Here is a 20,849-nt window from a genome sequence, read left to right on the forward strand (position 1 = left end):
GGCTCTGTTTCTCTTGAGAACATAGACAAATACAGTGTATGAATATATATATATATATATATTTTTTATGTATGTGTATGTGTAGATAGATAGATGGATGATAGATGATAGATAGATAGATAGATAGATAGATAGATAGATAGACAGAGCCTGCTATACAGGTAAGCAATTCAGGCTTAAGCATACTACTTTTTAAGTTAGTTAAACTAATTACTATATACCCATAGTTCAGCATTTAAAAATACAAGAAAACATATACCAAAAAAGCACACAATCCCTTCCCTTTCCAAACTTCTCAGCCTTTCATTTCCCCTTCCTAGGTTAACTATTATGACCAGTTGCCTGTGGATCCTTTCAAAGGTAGCCTTTGTATAATCACATATATGTTTTTCCCCCACATAGTAATACATTATACAAACTGTTCTGCACCTTTCTTCTTCTTGTTAATATTTCATGAAGATGCTTCCATGTAAGTACATATAGAAGGATCTCATTTTTTCATAATTTATCACCATAATTTTAACTATGGGAATTCATTTAGGATATTTCTAATTCATTGCTATGTAAAACAATAGTGAAATCACATTATTCTAAAAACTCTCTTTATGTGTATGAAAGTTATAGTTTACCTGTACAATATAATACTAGATGTGGAATGTCCTTGTTTTAAATTTGTGAAGCAATGCTATGTTGATAGTTATATGACAAACTTTTTTATGTGATTAATATATCCTGGTACCATTCTGATATTTAAATAACATTTATTACTATTTGGTGTTTGCCATCCTATATCAGTATAGGATATTTTTTTTATCTTGGTCAAGCAATTAATTTGGAAATTGGTGATTCCTGATAGTGTCATAATTCCCAATTTGTTATTAAGGGAGTAAGCCATTGAAAAACCTTTAAAACAGGGGTGTCTGGGTGGCTAAGTCAGTTAAGTGTCTGACTCTTGGTTTCAGCTCAGGATAAGATCTCAGTTTGTGAACTTGAGCCTCATACCAGGCTCTTTGCTGACAGTGCAGATCCTGCTTGGATTCTCTGTCTCTCCCTCTGCCCCTCCCCAACTCGTTCTGTCTCTCTCTCTCTCTCTCTCTCTCTACCTCTCTCTCTCTCTCTTTCTCTCAAAGTAGATAAATAAACTTAAAAAATCATTTTTTTAAAAAAAGAAAAGTCTTTAAAACAATAAGTGCACTATCCCAAGTTGGGCTATTAATGTCACCATGAGAGGTTAGTGGTAGTAGGATTGTAGCAATCGTGGCACTTAGGTAAAGCTCAGGGGCATGATTAGAGATATACATAGGGAGAGCTCATAGCTACATCAAGGAAGGGTGGGTGAAAATGTTAGCCTTTGTGAAAATATTTTGAGTTGTTAAATCAAATTTCATATGAGATCTCAAGCAATTGCAAGAAAAAACAGAGCTGCGGTCTCTAAGAGTAGATTCCATGGGTGTCTTGATTTCCATAAAATTCTAAGAGGAGGAGATGGAAAGGTGTTTGATTTTGGTTTTGTTTTACTTCCAGCCATTGTCCCTTGTCTCTTCTCCTGCCTTCTCTTAGTAACCAGAGCTTCTGCCAATCCTTCTGCTTGTAAGGAGTTTCTTTTTATTTTGTCAATTTGAAGAGAGAGAGATCACTGTACTTCTTGTACTGATGATGACTACACTTCATGGCAGTTTCACTTTATATTCACTCATCCAAGATGAAACTCTGGTAGTAGTTTCAGACCCTTTAGCCGGCATCAGACCTGCAGGGTGATTTAGGGGCAGGGGAGCCGTGTCCTCTTGTGAATTTCTTCCTCAGGCTTTCCCTTCAATCCACCAACAGCCCAGTTCATTTTATTTCCCAAATAGCTCTCAACTATGTCCACCCCCTTTCATTTCCACTCCTTTCTATGTACCACCTTGGAGTTGTCTTCTCTCTTTCTCCTTGCTGATGAATCTCCCTAAGTCCATACTGTCCTTCTACTGAAAGCTCTCTGGTGACATCCTTGTACCTTGAGAATAAAGATTAAACTAAAAGCCTTTCCCAGGATGAAGGGGGCTCGAGCCCATCCCAATCCCCAGCACCACCACCCTGGTTGCTCTGGTGAATGCTGTGACACTGAGGCACGATGGTCATATAGCTCTTTTTTAGGACAATTCATTACCTACCAGGAGCGTCTCCAACTAGGGGCATCTCCCCCTGCCCCCTGGGGTTGGCTGTTTAAGTCACAAAAAGCTGCACCCAACCTCATTTGGCATCTTTCCTCTCAAGTGTCCATGATGTAGGGCCCTGAGGAAGTGAAGGCTTTGAGGTCAGGCCTGTCCCAGTCCTGCTCTGCTAAGGATAAGCAGAATTTGCTTTCTGACTGCACAATTCACGCTGGGGTTGCAGGCATTCATTTCATCTACACTAGAGAAGGCAGGCAGAGTGGTGAGGCTTTTGTTGGACTTGAATCAGAAACTGATGTAAAAGTGGCCCTTAAAAAAGACAGGAAAAGCTTGGGCACCGGTACATTGAGGTGTTTAAGTCACACAGAACTGAGGTGGATTAGGTCTTGAAGCCACTGATGGCTTTGTGTGGCCCGAGGACTCCCATTTGGATGACGAAGGGAGAAATTGTTCTGTTCTTATGGTTGGAATTGTGGACCACCTTGCCTGTGGACCCCAAGGGCAAGATTATAGGGGAGGTCTTTGTGTAGTTCCCCTCACAGGAGTTAGCCGAGAAGGGCCTAGAGAAGCACAAGGAGAGAATAGGGCACAGGTATATTGAAGTGTTCAAGAGCAATCAGGAGGAAGCTAGGTCATACTCGGGTCCCCCTCTGAAGTTCATGTCTCAAGAGTGGCGGGGGCTTTATGACCACCCTGGCATAGCCAACAGGCATATTGGCATCATCAAGCAAGCGGACCTACAGAGGATGAGGTCTGGTGTTCATAGTGCAAGCTATGGGGGCTCTGAGGACTACCGGGTCCTCAGTGATGGCTACAGCTTCACCACTGATCTGTTGGGGAGAGACCTCAATTACTGTCTCTTGGGCAGGTGTGACCACAGATCAGAGGTGGCGATTTCACTGCCCAGAGTGCCACTGTACACTGAGTCTGCATGAGAGGGTGGCCATACGATGCCACAGAGAATGACATTTATGACTTCTTCTCTCCACTTAACCCTGTGAGATCCATATTGAAAGTGGCTCTGATTGAAGAGTAAGGGGTGGAGCCCACATGGAGTTTGCCACTCACGAAGAAGTTGTGGCAGCCATGTCCAAAGACGGGACCAACACGCAACGTGGATACATAGAACTTTTCCAGAATTCTGCAACTGGGGCCAGCAAGGGGTGTGTAGCAACCAGATGATGCAAGGCATGGGAGTGTCCACCCAGTCCACTCCCAGAGGCCTCGAGAGTCAGTCTGTGAGTGGGTGTTACGGGGCTGACTGTAGAGGCCAGAGCGGCATGGGTGGATATGACTAGTTTCATAGGAGCATTTGAGTTATTGCGATCAAATTTTCACAGGCAGCCAACAAGCAGCGAAAAGCAATTATTACTCTAGAGGAAGCTGTGGGACCCATTTTGCACCATGAGTTTTGTGTAATCTGCATTAAAAAATCACCTCTTCAGTGTTTTCTCATGCAGACTTTCTTATCACATTATCATGTGATAATGAGTAAAAACTAAACTACTTTCAGCTTTTCTCAATTAACATTTCCGTAGTGCACCTCAGAGTGATGTTATCTAAGTTAAAGTAGTTTTAAGTACATTACATGGATCTTTTATATCACATGACATGAACACACTGAGAGGCATACTTTTTTGGAAAACTCAAGGTGCCAGATCCCTAATTCAGAGAGGAGTTTTTTTCATGTTTGTTCATTATAGTTCATTTTTATTTAAAATCTTTTCAGTTTAAATTTCAGTTTTTTAAAATAAGTTAGTGTTTTTTTTTAATTATTTATTTATTTTGAGAGAGAGAGAGGCAGAGAGAGAGAGGCAGAGAGAGGGAGGGAGAGAGAATCTGACAGTGCAGAGCCCGATGTGGGACCCAAACCCATGAAACATGAAATCATGACCTGAGCCAAAGTTGGAAGCCAAACCGACTGAGCCACCCAGGTGCCCCCAAGAATAAGTTCATTTTGAAAATGGAGACACATTGCTAATACTGTAGGACTTAGTGAGGCCTTGACTTAAAACTTTTTTTTTGTAGTTTGATTTCCTTTTGGGTGTATTTTGCTAAGTGAAACTTGTTAAATTTTTTTAACTAATTTTTTTTCTTAAAATAAATATTTTCTTCACACATACAAAAAGACTAAACTAAGTAATAAAATAAAGCCTAAACTAAACTCTTAAGTATGATCTTCAAAACTGAATAATTTAGCCACTGACAAATTCTTCAGCCTCATATGGAACTCCCCCTCTCTCTCTCTCTCTCTCTCTCTCTCTCTTTCTCTCTCTCTCTGTCGATTCCCAAATCTCAAGGCTTCTTTTACCCTGTCTTGCCACTTTGAACACAAATATATAATAAGGTAGTCAGTAAAAATGGCTGAATAAAGACTTCCAAAATTATTTCTCATCTATAAAAGAAACGACAAAACTCACAAAGATTTTCAGAATTTACTTTTTTCAAAACTGTGGAAATTAAGAAGATACTTGTAGTAATCCAAGATACATGTGAGTGTTTATTCAAGAAAAGTAACTGAATCTTAGAACGGCAAGCATTATAGTGATTTAATTTGCCCTGGTTGAGTCCCTAGGTCTCCAGTTCTGAGATAGGCTTGAAAATCAAAGCACAGAAACATGATCAAAATATACAGCCTTATTAGCCACTGGAGATTGGGTGGGAATGGGATTGGAGCTCCTTCAATGTCTCATTTCCCAAGAATGATTATTTAACCTGTCCAGTCATTCCCTCGAAGAACCCCTTGGCAAGGCTATCTTTAACTAACCTGACTCTGAGCTCCCTGCATGAAAAGTTTTTGCCCCAGTGCATTTGTTTTTGAATTGTAAATCTTTTCTCTTCTACCTCATTTAAGGTACATAAAGAAATGAGTATAAATCTGTGTTGGTGGGCACGTGGTATATAATAATGGGATTTATATGACAACAGCAGTACAAAGGATAGGAGAGGGAAATGAGTTATATAAGAGTAAAATTTTTGTAGATAATTGAAATTAGGTCAGTATTAAACCTAACTAGATTGTTAAAAATTAAGCTGTTAACTTGACTCGCCAACGCGAACACTAGGAAAATAAAAAAGAAATATATAAAAAACACTTACAACTAAATGGTAAACAACCCACATAAAAATGGGCAAATCATTTCAATAGATTTCCCTAAAAAAAAATACACAAATGGCAAATAGGAAGACTGGGTGGCTCAGTCGGTTAAGCAACTGACTTTGGCTCAGGTCATGATCTCTCAGCTTGTGGGTTTGAACCCCACAACAGGCTATGTGCTGACAGTTCAGAGCCTGGGGCCTGCTTTGGATTCTGTCTCTCTCTCTCTCTCTCTCTCTCTCTCTCTCTCTCTCTCTCTCTGCCCTTCCCCCCACTCATGCTCTGTCTCTCAAAAATGAATAACATTTAAAAAATATTTTTTAAAAATAATTAAAATTCACTGTCACCTGTAATAGATACTATTTAAAATCATTTCATTTGATCAAATAGAATTCTGATACATAATCGCAGGCTTCTGAAATGGATGCTCTTTTCAAAGAGAAAACAATAGACTACAGAGTCTGAGTTTTTAGTGAACAATGTTAATAGATGTACAGTGAATATAACAAATGCAAACAAGGCAAAATTATATCTTTTAGACTTGAAATATGAAAATTTCTATAAATAAAAAGATATTGTTGAAACAATTGAAAAGTACAAATGTCTTGTTTAATAATTTTTAATGAGCATTTGCTGAATGAAAGCCCATGCTATTTGTATTTTAGAAAAGGCAAATGTAATAAGTACATTATTTTGTAAGCCATTCATATAGCTTAGAAGATTTTGGTAAAATCTGGAAAACGATGCAGCGAGGAGATAGTTTTTGAAAATTAATTGGGCAGAGAATCATCAAAGAAAGTCAAAAATGAGAATCTTCTTACCACCTAGTTATGAACTGGGTGAAACTATCTGAACCAAAGTGAAAAGGAAAAAATGGATATCAAGAAAAGAACCTAAGCTTCTTTTTTTACCCCATTACTGTCTCCTTTCCTCTTTATGCAGACTCTAGGAATATTCTGCATGTGCAAACCAGGCTTCAGGAAAAGCAAAAGAACCTAAGACAGATGAAAGTAGTCTAGGTACAAGAAATTTAACTGTTCCAAGGCACCAGGAGGCTCAGTTTGTTGAGCATCAGACTTTGGTTCAGGTCATGACCTTGCTTGAGGTCAGCCCTGCATCAGGCTTGCTGCTATCAGCCCAGAGCCCACTTGGGATCCTCTGTCCCCCTCTCTGCCCCTCCCCAGCTCATGCTCTCTCTCTATAAAATAAATAAACCATTGAGAGAAAGAAAGAAAGAAAGAAAGAAAGAAAGAAAGAAAGAAAGAAAGAAAGAAAGAAGAAAGAAAAAGAAAAAGAAAAAGAAAAAGAAAAAGAAAAAGAAAAAGAAAAAGAAAAAGAAAAAGAAAAAGAAAAAGTATCTGTCCCTGCAAGAGAGAAGGTTTGTACCACGGCTTCCAAGGGTTCCTATGACAAGTTTCTGAACATTGGAAGGTACTAACTAGGACATATCCCACATCCATCAGCAAAGGACACTCAAAAGACAAATCATTCTTCTTCACTGATGAACTTCTGGGCAATCTGAAGACAAGTGCTTATCCCCATCCCCAAATTTGCGAAGGTTAGTGTAAACTTTCCCCAAAGGAATCAATGAAAACAGATTCTGGTTCTGTGTATTAAGTGGGCTAAGGAACTGGGTTGTCAGACATCTAAGGTCACATGTTTTTCTGACATTTTTTGAAAGGAATTTAAACAGTAAAGTGTGAAGAACAATAGAGCCACAACACCACTAAGGTGAAAAGGCATTTGACATCACTGAAAAATTGGTTTTTCCAGTTTCATGTAGCATGCATTCACTTTTGTTATGATATAAAAATTTCTGCTTTTTGGTCGACTTTTTATAACTTTGTCAAGACTGTAAAGACGGAAGTAGACTGCCTGGTTCTGTATGGTCTCTACATATCATATACTAAAATGTTGGGAAATTCACAAATTCATTAAAAAGCTATCATTTCTAGCAGTGATAGCAAGTAGTTTGCACCTCGTAAAGAAAAACACAGTCTCCATCTTCAGAGGGTTTGCAATCTAGTGGTGAACCTAGAATATGTAGGTCAAAAAATAAGGCATTGACATCATTAGTAACAAGTCAGACTGATAACATAGGCCCTTAATATAATGCGATGAGAAAAACAGCTCACCCTTGTGTTTTGCTTCCCCAAAATCCATACCCTTGGTTTAAAAACATTAGACAAATTCCAACTGAGGGTCATTCTACAAAATAACTGATGAACCCTTCTCAAAACTGCCAAGGTCAGAAACAAGGAAAGTCTGAGCAATTGTCACAGCCAAGAGGAAGCTGAAGAGAACTGACAATTAAATATGATGAGATGTCCTTGCAGAACCCTGGAAGAGGAAAAGTATACTAAGTAAAAACTCAGGTAATCTGAATAAGACATGGACTTTGGTTAATAATAATATGTCAGTGTCAGTTCTTTAGTTATAGCAAATGTTCCGTGGGTAAGGTAAGACGTTAACAATCGTGAAAACTAGGCATAGGGTATATGGGAACTATGTACCATCTTCAAACCTTTTCTGTAAATCTAAAACCAGTCTAAAATTTAAAAAAAAAGCTTAAAACCATAAAGCAAAGGAAGACATGTATCCTATAAGAAAAACTCAAACCCATAAATTTATGTGTAGCTTTAACCTAGACTTGGATTAATCAGATATTAACTGGGGTTGCTGCTACTTGAAATTCATCTTTAAAATCATCTCCATTAACCAAACCCACTTTTTGTGAGAAATCTAGCATTCTCCCAAGATTTCTCAACATTTCCAGGCAGCTTAAGTACATCCAGTCATTTCTAGTTGTAAAAACCTCTTCTGATGAATTATTGATCTTGTTTTGGCTTCTCACCTGTGACTAATTTCTTCTCTCCTTTCTGCTGAAGAATTCACATATCTCCTCCTTCACAAATACCATTAAAACCCAAAAGTCATAGACTTACACCCTGTCACATACTTCCCCATCTCCCATCCAAAAGTTCAGCAGCTGCTGGTAGGTAAAGTTTGGATAAATAGAGATTTTTTTTATTTGTCTTAATTGTTTCAATAGAGGAACCCCTGAAGTAAAAAGCCTATGGCATTAAATTCACAATGTTGACATAGTACATGTAAGCAACAATGAAAGTACACAAATGGTCTCTTCTTGCTCTCTGGATATAGAAGGTCATGAAGTTTCATGTCAGTAAATCACTATAACATGGGGACCAGACCAAATATGAGTGCAGTTGCTTTTCTGTAACACCCCACCACCACTACCAACAGCAATCACTTCCTATTAATTGGGGTCCTGCTGGGAGGTGAGTCTTCCCAGCAGTGTTTACCTGAAAAGACTTTAATAAAGAGACAAGTTAGAAGTTTGAGAACCAAAAATGGAGACAGCAAGGTCAGAGGTCAGCAAAACAGGGAAGCCATTGCCACCCTAAGCCTGAAGGGGCAAAGGAAGGAAGCAGTGCTATCAGATCCAAATGCTTTCGGTGATATCAGGGCTTCCCAGAATCCTGGGCAGAAGAGGGAAGGGGGAAGGGAAGGACGCTACTGTCTCTCTCTCTCCTTCTAGCACCCCCTTTCCTGCAAGTGCTTTCCCCTGACCAAGACCAACTGGAAACAGAAAAATAGACTCTACATGAACCATTCTTCTATGGCACAGAACAAGAATAGAGGAGCAGAGGATGGAAAAGAAGCAGCACATGGCCTTACCGTAAATACCAAAAGCATTGGGTTACATCAGGCTTTATTAAAAATTACTCTTCTTCCTAAGACTGTGTGTCATACCTCCCTATTCATCCAACTTGTTCCCTCTTACATCATTATTTGGAAAAAAAATTAGCTTTCCACTCTCTGCTTGCCTCTAGGCTCCCACTGCCTTCTGCACCACCAAAGACTAATCATTGATGGTTCTACTGTGTAGGCCGTCTCTTCAGGTCCTCTTCATAACTGTAACATTGGAATTTCCAATTTTCTTATTGCAATCTAAACTCTGAGAAAGAAAGGAAAGAGTAAGAAAAAAGAAAGAAAAGAAAAGAAAAAAGAAAAGAAAAGAAAAAAGAAAAAACAGAAAACTCACTCCCTATCCATTGGAACACATAAATGACTGCTATCAATTTTAGTTGTAAATATTTTTCTCCATTTTATTGTCTAATGGAGAAAATTGAACAAAAGCATGAGGAGGCAGATACCTGTGCAAATGTACTCTAAAGTTAACAATTGATGATAAATTGGTATTTTTAAATTAAAGAAAAATAGATGAATGAAAAATGAACATCCACTTTTCTTTTTTTAAGTTTCTTTATTATTGAGAGACAGAGAGAGACAGAGCCTGAGCAGGGGAGAGGCAGAGAGAGGAGGAGACACAGAATCAGAAGCAGGCTCCAGGCTCTGAGCTGTCAGCACAGAGCCCATCGCGGGGCTCGAACTCACAAACTGCGAGATCATGACCTGAGCCAAAGTCAGACGTTTAACCGACTGAGCCACCCAGGCACCCCTGAACATCCACTTTTGATAGAAAATTGCTGATGAGTTGAATGAGCAAAGCAACCTGGATCTCTCATCAAAAGGAACTTACTAATACTTACCTGGCAGGGGAGAGATACCATGATCACAAAAGGAACTTATTACTTGGTGTCCCTATTTCCACTGAGAAGGTTCTAAAGGATCATAGTAAATAATGTGCTACCATGTGATTCCTAGCCCCTTACCTTTTTTTTTTTTTTTTAAGTGAGATTATTAGTTTGGGCAATATTAACTGTTTAAATGAAGAGTTTATTTCCCAGTTACCTAACAGCTATTGGACCCCAGATGCATACCTTTACATGGAGACACAGAGACCCAGTTCCTTCCATTTTGTGGCTCTGCTATCCCTTAGGGTCTTCTTGCCATCTGCATCTGGGCAACAGAGGAAAAAATAGATCTCTTGCTGTTGGAACAATATGTCCTTCCAAGAAGCATTGGCACAAAAATGGCATACATTGTTCGATGCCCATTCCATTGGCCATAACTCAGGTTTAAGGCCACATCTAACTTCAGAGACCAGGAAACGTAGGCTGGTTCGGTGCCCAAGAAGTGGAAATTGATTTTGGGTGAATAGCTCTACAACAAGAGAGTCATGAGAATGGACACTTAAGCATTTAACAATGTCTAAACAACCATTTACACTTTTGATATTTAAAGGTAATATTGCTGCAAAATTAAATATTGCTGCAAAGTTAAATATTACTTACAAAATAAAGTAAGTCTTTAGGTATGTATGCTAATGTAAACCGTTAATGTTTAATTGGTAGAGACTGAACACAGATAATGTATCTTTAAACTTTAGGGAAACAACTGGGGCAAAATGTTCTACTATATTCTATTTTCTCATTTGGGTTCATCCAAGGAAAGGTGGGCTATGAAACAATATTGATAATTACAATAACAGAATAAAACATCAAAAAACATACTTTTATTTCTATCTATCTAGATAAAATAGTTTATTCTCTTAGATCTCCTGAAAACTGGAATAAAATTTCTCTTATGAATAATGAAACACTTTCTATGATTTAACTGGGAATAATCAAATTTCTCTGCTAAGGAAAGAGAAGATTGAAATAGCCAATCACTCTAAAGTACAAGATTAGTAACTAACTCTTTTTTACACTTGCCCTGCTTCTCGTTTAAGTAAGAATCATCTTTAAGCCAACACAAAATTCAATTAAGTTTTGTTTGTTTGGTCGGTTTATAGAAATGTAATCAGATTCTACATTGCTTTTGTAGGGTAGGTAGGCATTGTGCTATTCAGTGATCATAGATGTCTTATTAAGAAGATTACCAATGGGGTGTCTGGGTGGTTCAGTTGGTTGACCAAAATCTGACTCTGCTGAGCATATAGCCTGCTTGGGACTCTCTCTGTCTCTCTCTCTCTCTCTCTCTCTCTCTCTCTCTCCCTCTCTGCCTCCCTCCCTCTCTCTCTCTCTCTCTCTCTTTCTCTTCCCCTTTCTCTTCTCCCCCTCTCTTGCATACTGTCTCTAAAAAATTTTTTTTAAAATAAAAGAAGATAACCAAAAACTTATGGTCTAGTATTATTATTACAGTAAGAATATTTAGACTCAGAGAGAATATGTATGTATGTATGTATGTATGTATGTATGTATGTATGTATAGTCTCACTTCCAATTTCTAATAGTATTATGCATTTTCCTAGCAGGGAAAGCAACATTTCTTTTTCTTTAAAGTAGAGGGTTTGCTGACCTATTACTAATGAGTAAACAGTGCCATCTTCTGTCTATATTCTCATAAGCAGTAGGAAATAAAGTCTTGAAAGACTAGGCTAATAGAGATCCGTGACAGGAAGCAAGGAATCTGGAGAGTTTATAATCTTGGCAATGTGTACCATATCTTTGAACACTTGCAAAGAAGCTAATTGTCTGAAAGGCCTCTCGGGACAGATTCATGTTTAAAAAAATAGTTCTGTGTGATTAACTATCACACAGGGTTAACATAGTTGGAGGAATAAAATAAGCAATTCTCCTATTTGTTCTATCATCAGTCCATTCATTCCCCTCAATATCCATCTTTAAAGAGAAAGGTTTGATGTTTGTCAAAAAGGAAAAAAGGAAAAGAGGAATGAAATAGTGTATTAAGCCCTTAAGATTCAATACCAGAAAAAAATTTTTTTTCCTCTCTGCATAGGAAGCATTGTCAAAACTGAAGTATATGTGACAACTTACATTAATGTGGAAATTGTAGTGGGTTGGACATTCAGCCAAGAAAATATTTGTTTCTGGTGGATTTGTTTGTTTTTGTTTTGTTTTGTTTGTTTGCAAATCTCTGCCAGGTGGCTCAGAGTTACACATCTGACTTTGGCTCAGGTCATGATCTCGGGGATTGCGAATTTGAGCCCCACATCAAGCTCTGTGCTGACAGTGCAGAGCCTGGAGCCTGCTTTGGATTCTTTGTCTCCCTCTCTTTCTACCCCTCTGCTCATGCTCTCTCTCTTTCTCCCAAAAATAAATAAATGTTAAAAAAAAATTTAAATATCTCTATCTCATAATGCTTATCTTTCACAAATCTAGGCTGGTTTTTAAGCCTTATGAGTCATAGCCACTTTCAGAAATGTTTAGGATACTAATCATATTAATCTGCCCCAACATAACTGTTTTTCTAAGGAATTTGAAGAGATGATGCAGATCCCCAAGGGAAGTAACTAACATTGCTGACGCTGTCTTGGTCAGGGAGATCCAGACGGTGGCAAGTCACGGGCGTCGTGAATGAGAAGCAGCTTGAGTCCATGTCCGAAAAGTATGGCTTTTGTGAGGATGCCACTTTCTATATCATTTTGCATTTTCAGAGGCAAAGCAGAGACATTGACCATGCATTGTGGGTAAAATAAATGTATAATTGGAAATGTTCGCACGTTGCCCCAAGGGAAAGTGGTTGCTTGATTTGAGGCAAATAATTATAATCTACCTATTTATGCTCTTCTGCTTTTCCCAGCCTTTTACTAAAATGATGTCAAGTGAGTTTTCTTAGTGTATATCAGGCTACTTTTCATTGTCAAGAGTTGCTCCAAAGGTTCTCCAAATCCCCACATTTCAGTTCATTTTAATTTGGATTTTATGTGATGCTGTGGAGTGATCAGTGCTAGACAAAGATGCTTAGACTTGAGGTATTTACTGAAATTACCAGACAACTTAGTAAGGTGTCTGCAAGAAGCCTGGGTCTCTAAGGTCTGAAAGGTCATCCAATCTGAAGAGAATCTTTCATCCAGCGCTGGGGTACTCCATGTGAGGGTCCTCACCCCCCTCCTCATGCTCCCTAAACCCCATTTTATTCCACATTAGCCAGAGGTATCATACTTTGATTTTATAATATTAAAGATACTTTAGAAAACCCAGAAGTTCCTATTAATTTGTAAGTCAACACAAGAAACTTAGTTTCCTAGATCGGCATATCTATTTCTACAGGTTCATTAATGTCAACATTTCATTATTTCTGTTTGCAGGACAGCCATTATGTCATACCAAGAGCATGACATGTTGACATTTGAAGTGATTACACCGATACAAAAAATGCATATACATATTCATTTCCCATTTTGTAAAGCTATAGTACTCTCTACAGTTATTTTCCTTTTTTTTAAATTTTTTAATGTTTACTCACGTTTTAAAGACAGAGACAGAAGTGTGAGCAGGGAAGGGGCAGAGAGAGAGACACAGAATCGGAAGCAGGCTCCAGGCTCTGAGCTGTCAGCACAGACCCCAAGGGCTCAAAATGGTGAGCCATGAGATCATGACCTGAGCCGAAGTTGGACAATTAACCAACTGAGCTACCCGAGTGCCCCTGCAATTATTTTTCTTTTAAACAAGGTCATTTTCTAAGCATACATAATGTAAAGCATTATGAAAATCTTAATGTTCTGTTGTCTCTCTCTGGCTGTAGATGAGCAGAAATAAAGGCAAGGGGATCATGGTAAGCCATGGAAGGCTGGCTGCACATGCTATGAAGCTCCAAATCTCCTTACATAGATCCCCAGGGGAATGAGGTTCTGCCATTTTGTATTAGAACATTACTCCCCGGCTGTGATGCCTTGAGAGGCAAAAACCCAGGGTACATGCAGTAACATGACTGAGTAATTACACCACAGTGTAAGTCACTGAGAGAAATATTAGGCTTCAGTTTGAACCAGAAGCTCTCTCAAACATATGACCACCTTTCCATACATGAGTCAAGTTTTCTCTCTCGAGAACTCACCGTTGTTCATGGCCCTGGCCCGCCCCAGCCACTCTGCAGCGCTTTCTCCAAAGGGCAGCTCATTAGACCACTTGTGGCATCCTCTGTGACAGCATCCTCTGTGTACCCTCTGTTTACCCTCTGTTTATATCCAATTTATCCTTCCTGTATTTCTAATACATGAATAACATGGATGGAATATGAGAAACACTGTTACTACAGCAATGAATAAAGCTGTGCTGAAACACAGAAGTCGAGAACAAGGGATGGCAGGAAATGAGCATTTACAAATCTGTGTAGATCAGGGGCGCCGGGGTGGCTCAGTCGGGTAAGCATCCGACTTCGGCCCAGGTCATGATCTCACACTCCGTAAGTTCAAACCCCGCGTCAGGCTCGGTGCTGACAGCTCAGGAGGCTGGAGCCTGCTTCTGATTCTGTGTCTCCCTCTCTCTGACCCTCCCCCGTTCATGCTCTTTCTCTGTCTCAAAAATAAACAAACATTAAAAAAAAAAAAAACAAATCTGTGTAGATCATATGATAAACTTGATACCGCAGAGTTTTAGTCAAGGGGAAATGACCAGTGGATTTAGTAAAACATGTCATGGAAATTTGATAAATTAAAGATATAACCCCAATGATAAAGACAATACTTGTAAGAACCAAGAATAATCACTTCAAAAGAAAATAGGTTGAAAACAAGTAGAGGAAGTTCAATAACAGTAGCAGCAGCAACAAAACCTATTTACAAGACCTCACCATAAGCACCTTAGAATATCTAAAATTTGATGTTCGAGGGGAGCCTGGGAGGCTCAGTCAGTTGAGCCTCCAACTCAATTTCGGCTCAGGTCATGATCTCACAGTTCGTGAGTTCGAGCCCCACATCACGCTCTGTGCTGATGGTGCAGAGCCTGCTTGGGATTCACTCTCTCTTTCCCTCTTTCTGTTCTTCCCCTGCTTGTGTGCTCTCTCTCTCTCAAAATAAATAAGTAAACTTTAAAAAAAAAAAAAAAGAATTTGATGTTTGACAAGGAGTAGGAAAGGGATGTGGAGAAAGTCTTCCAGTAGAGTTGCAGATGTTTGAAGGTAGATGTGGGCAGACACTAAAAGCACATCCCTTGTCCAGAAGTAAACCACTGACCCTCCACTCCCCTACCCCTGGCGTTTTTATCCGACTCTGTAGTCTCTTTTCCTTTGAGCTGATTTCTCCATTTAGAAAAAGGAATACCATTCATTTGGAGTATTTCTCAGATTTAATGGTTCTAATTTAGAGATTTCCAGGCAGTGGAACTTAGACACTTGGAAGCAGACATGGGGAGAACCTCAAATTACATGAGAACTCCTTCAAATCTATTTTCAGACCAAGCATCATTTGTAGAATTAACTATTTATTTCGATATTTTTTTTTAAATTGATGTTTAAAAGCAGAGTCGTGGCCCGTTAGTGGCTATGATGTTCCTTTAAATAAAATTTTCAAAAATTCATGAAAGGTTCACAAGTATAGAAAGAACATGACACTTTTTTGACAGTGTTAGATTTAAATGTCTGCATACAATTTAAGTAGACTACAAGTGAGAACTGGTATTGTATTTGTAACATTGTTAAGAATTATTTAAAGAGGAAACTATTTTAGGGAGATTTGGCTTAAAATTTTGAGATTAAAAAATTGTGTGGATCGGAGCACCTGGGTGGCTCAGTCGGTCAAGTATCTGACTTCAGCTCAGGTCATATTCTTCTGGTTTGTGAGTTGGAGTCCCACATCAGGCTCTGTGCTGACAGCTCAGAGCCCGGAGCCTAATTCTGTGCCTCCCTCTCTCTCTGACTATCCCAGACTCACACTCTTCTCTCTCTCTCTCTCTCTCTCTCTCTCTCTCTCTTTCTCTGTAAAAAATAAATAAACATTTAAAATTTTTTAAAAACAATGTGGATCTTTAAAATTCTGATAGTTTACCTATAAAGGAGTTGCTAGAAAAAAAAAAACAAGTGTCATGGTGCAGACATATTATGGACAGAGAAGATATTTTTCTATTTGGGGAAAGAATTAATGTGGGATATACTTCATATTTGGTGCCTTTTAAAAAAATTTTCAAGAAAAAATGTGGCAAATATAGATGAGCTTTTTCCCAGTAACGGAGAAAGGAAATCACACATATATATTTTTTTTCTGATTTTAAATGGGACAAATCACATTTGGAAGACAAGACTGCATCTGATATAAGCAAAGAACAATTTGAATGGTAAGATAAATTCACAAATAATGACACATAAAGACAGACACCACATTGCAAGATTCAAAGGAGTGTGAATCATAAAAACAAGAGCTAAAAATTGTCATATTCACAGAGATTTGGATAGTCTTTTATGACTATAAGACAGTGTATTAAAAGCTTTATTCTATAGAATCCAAGGAACAGTTTATTAACTCAGTGGCTTGATTGAATATAGTTACAGTCTTAGAATGTAACCCCCATGGCAGTAGCAGATATAAGAGATGCTGACAGCTAGAAAGTATGTTACAGCACAGTGAAGAGTTTAATAGAAATAGAAACTGAAAATAAATAAATAAATAGAAAATCGGGCACAGCCAATGGAGTGGAAGAGAAGGATATACTTGATCCAGTAGAGTAGCATCATGGTTATGAATGAGACTCCAAGATGTGGACCAACGAAGTATTCGGGACAACATTGAACTTTCTGGCTGAGATGGCCAAGCAGATGAAGAGGCTTTTAATTCAGGAAAGCAGGAAAGAAACAAATTAAAGGCAAGTCAAATCACAGGAGTAAGGGAGGGAGAGAAAGAATGTAATATGAGTAAAAACACATCATGGGAGTGAGATGGACAAGTCTAAAAGACAGAAAGAAAAATGAATATACTCAGTATGGCCATTTGACTATACTCAGTATTGCTGTGTCTTTTTTACATTTCTTATAGACTTGTGGTCAGCACTTTGTACACACTTTTGTCTGATCTTGTTGGCTTGCCTCATTGGTAACACTCTCATCTCTGTACCCTGTCTCTTGCTTCTCATATCTAGGGAATAAAAAAATAATCACGGGGCGCCTGGGTGGCGCAGTCGGTTAAGCGTCCGACTTCAGCCAGGTCATGATCTCGCGGTCCGTGAGTTCGAGCCCCGCGTCGGGCTCTGGGCTGATGGCTCAGAGCCTGGAGCCTGCTTCCGATTCTGTGTCTCCCTCTCTCTCTGCCCCTCCCCCGTTCATGCTCTGTCTCTCTCTGTCCCAAAAATAAATAAAAAACGTTGAAAAAAAAATTAAAAAAAAAAATAATCACAAAAATAAATACACACTTTGAGGTGGGGAACTGTCAAATTAAATTAATGAATTTACCCTTCATTTGTTATTGAGAAATACACTTTTATAAATTTGAGTATTTATATATAGTTGAGTATTTATATACAGTTATGCATTTATTCTCACAGGCTTAATCTAGAAAAGAAAAAAAAATAGTAAGAAGAAAATAGAAGGAACCTAGGATATTAGCTTCCTGTTCAAATAAAAATAAAACTTGGAATTTTTTCCTCTGACCTATCAGACATTTTTATGGTGCAGACAGTGGATACCTGGGTGGTTTTATGATTCATGTCATTTTAGAAGAAAAAAATGTGTGTGGCTTTAGCCTGGGATAGTCACATAGAGGAGATAATTAAAAAAGACATTTGATTATGTGCAGCCTATAAAAGTGCTCACTTTCCTAACATGCTTTTTGTGCAAAAATATCCCACTCCCTGTGGGGACTGCCTGAAATGAAACAATGGTTCTTTGGGAACAGGGAGGATTTTAGTACCCAGGCAGAATCCCCTTGAAGGCTGCCTTGGGCTTTGCCAGGGGGCTGTTAGGAAGGGGCCATCAACAGAGAAAACCTGCCTGCAAAACCCAGTATAAAGTGTCTATTGAAATCTCAGGAGATGATTAATCCATTGAAAATATCTCTGAAGGAACTTTCCAGAATCTTGGAAGAAGAAAACTACCTACTTTATATAGTTTGTATCAACTTCAAGCATCCATGCTGTCCTTTGGAGCAGAGTCGAAGGGTCATTTGAGCAGCGGGAGTTTTTGGCTATACATAGCAGCCTCCTCGGAAGATTACTTTCCCCTCCTGATAGAGTTCTTTGTCTAGGGTTGAGGAGTCATTTTTAAAATTCCCATGGGGATGTTTCTCTCACACACTGAGAAGCGACATTAGTTAGAGTCACAGAAACTGATTTTATACTGTTTATGTGGAGTCAACTATGTTCAGAATTATACATTTGATATCCTTGAAGTGTGACTTGATGAAGCTTCTGGGGTCTTCGCTTTACATTTGCAACAACATTTTGAGCAGAGGAAAGGGACAAAATAGAACCAGTCATCCTGCCCCGTTGGATATTATTCAACAGCCCCTAAAGCTGATTAACTCACTGCAAACTCTACTGGAAAAGGAAGTGAACTTGCTTGCTTCAAAAGGGTAGTCACAGAATAATGACAGCTGGGATAAACAAGTTGTGTGAGACAGTAGAAATGATTGCATTTTTTTTCTCTGCTAAAGACAACACTGGTGAATTTGCTGGGCTTAGTATGAAAAAGATGACTTTTCTTTCATTTTTATTCCAGTCAGTAACTATCCCATCAACCAAAAAGCCCAGAGCTTTTGCCACAAACTTTGGTGACACTTTGACCTTCAGCTCCTCCTACTGAGATGCACAACAAATTGTGTTTAGAAAATTGACTTTCTCATGATGAAAACCCATGAAAGAGAAGTGAGGAAAAAATTGTTTTTCTCACCTGAAGAATATCAGCATAACGTTTGAGGCCTTTGACTCATTTGTGAAAATCATCACTTTTTTCTGATTGATCATGTCCACAAGGCTAAAAATTATGGCCAAACACTCTTAACTTTCAAAAAGAATAACATTCCTTTCTTTTTGAAGAGATAACCTTTCCATATGAGCTTGAAACTAGGATGGATTTCTGATTTTAAAATTTATTATTTTTGCTTTTCCCTGAATTGAAAAAAAAAACTTCTATACATTACTGATGTGTATAAAACAAATCTTTAGTAATTAAAGGGTTTTGAAATACATCAGAGTAGAAGTCATTTCTGCATGTATAAATAGTGTCAACATCTGTAAAGTTTAAAAAGAAATGTAACTCAACATTTTATACAAAAAATATTTTTTTAATTTTTTTTAACATTTATTTATTTTTGAGACAGGGACAGACAGCATGAACAGGGGAGGGTCAGAAAGAGAGGGAGACACAGAATCTGAAACAGGCTCCAGGCTCTGAGCTGTCAGCACAGAGCCCGATGCGGGGCTCGAACTCGCGGACCGCAAGATCATGACCTGAGCCGAAGTCGGATGCTTAACCAACTGAGCCACCCAGGCGCCTCTACAAAAAATATTTTTTGACATTTGGATTTCCTGAAGTGACTTGTAACCGATTGAACTTTAGGTATGAGGTATGAAAAATAGAAAAAGCCTCTGCTTCTCTGCTTACAGTTGAAACTTTAAGACTAGATGATAAAAAATTGTAAAATAAATGGCTCTGAGTTCTAACAAATGTGTGACTCTAAAATTTCAACTTGACTCAATAAAGAACTTTACTTTGATATCTTAAAATCATTTTAAAATATTTAGTTGGCTTACTTCATCATGTTCTAGGTATGTTTCCTTCTTTTTAAAAAAAAAAAATTAGCCTTTGTTGGAGGGCACCTGGGGATCTCAGCCAGTTGAGCATCCAACTCCTGATTTTGGCTGAGGTCATGATCCCAGGATCATAGGATTGAGCCCCATGTTGGGCTCTGTGCTGAGTGTGGACCCTGGTTAAGATTCTCTCTCTGTCACCTCCGGCCCCTTCCCCCACTTGTGCCCTCTCTCAAAATAATAAATAAATAAATAAATAAATAAATAAATAAATAAATAAATAAACAAACAAGCAAGACTTTTTTTTTCACTCTTGACTCCCATCCACCAATCATACTATTTCTGTAATGAATCAGAGTTCTTGACAGACTTTTCCATACATTGTTCCCTCTTCTTGAATTTGCCATCACTCCTCAAATCATGGAAAGCTGATTTCTACTCCTTCCATACCATCAAAAGTGCTTTTGAAAAGATTGTAATTTCCTTCATGATGTTCACTTCAATGGGGCCTTTTCAGTCCTCATCTTTCTAGATCTTCAGCAGCATTTGACATGGTTAATCCTCCTTAGAAAAAAATAACTCTTTTATTTTTCATTTTATAAGAAAACACCTTCTGGTTTTGCTTCTACCATTCAAAGTCTTTAATATCACCTATAAGGACTTCCATGATTTTGTTTATATCACAACTCTGGGTTCACTCTGCATCCAATGCCATCCTTGGTCAATGGCCCAAACTTGTTTCTTTCCTTTCTGGAATTCACCAAGCTCTTCTCAACTTGCATTACTTATAAATATGTAGTAGCCTAAGAATATTCTTCACCACACTATCCATGTGACTAATTCTTTATCATCTTTAAAGTTCAACTTAAATGGCTGGAATGGAAGACCTTTCCCGAATTCCAATTCAAAATCTAACTCTATCCATTATCACATCTACTCATAGATTTTTTTTTTGGTAGCACAGGGAAAGAGTTTCATTCGTTCCTCTATTCCAGCACCTATCCTATTACATATTAGGTACTCAGTAAATGTTTATGGCATGAATTAGGCATAGATGATATCTACTTTCAAAGTGAATCTAATAATGAATGTAAACAATAAACTTGTATAAATATTTATTATACTAAATGTTCTAAAAGGAAATATATAGGATGCTTTCTGACCCCCACTTAGAGTGAAATTCAAAGTGAAAATGAAAGTATAAATATGAATCAGTCAGGAAAGAAGCATAGGTAGAAAAATGTTTCAGGTATATAC

The 20,849-nt window shown here is 38.2% G+C and overlaps 1 pseudogene; it reads left to right on the top strand.

The window, feature by feature from the left end:
* Window positions 1–648: 648 nt before the first annotated feature.
* On the top strand, window positions 649–3,550 carry LOC112850250 (heterogeneous nuclear ribonucleoprotein F-like; annotated as a pseudogene).
* The last annotated feature ends 17,299 nt before the right edge of the window (window positions 3,551–20,849 follow it).

The sequence above is a fragment of the Puma concolor genome, chromosome C2, assembly GCF_028749965.1.
Source record: "Puma concolor isolate L17-30 chromosome C2, mPumCon1.1.hap2, whole genome shotgun sequence".
NCBI classification, from domain to species: domain Eukaryota; kingdom Metazoa; phylum Chordata; class Mammalia; order Carnivora; family Felidae; genus Puma; species Puma concolor.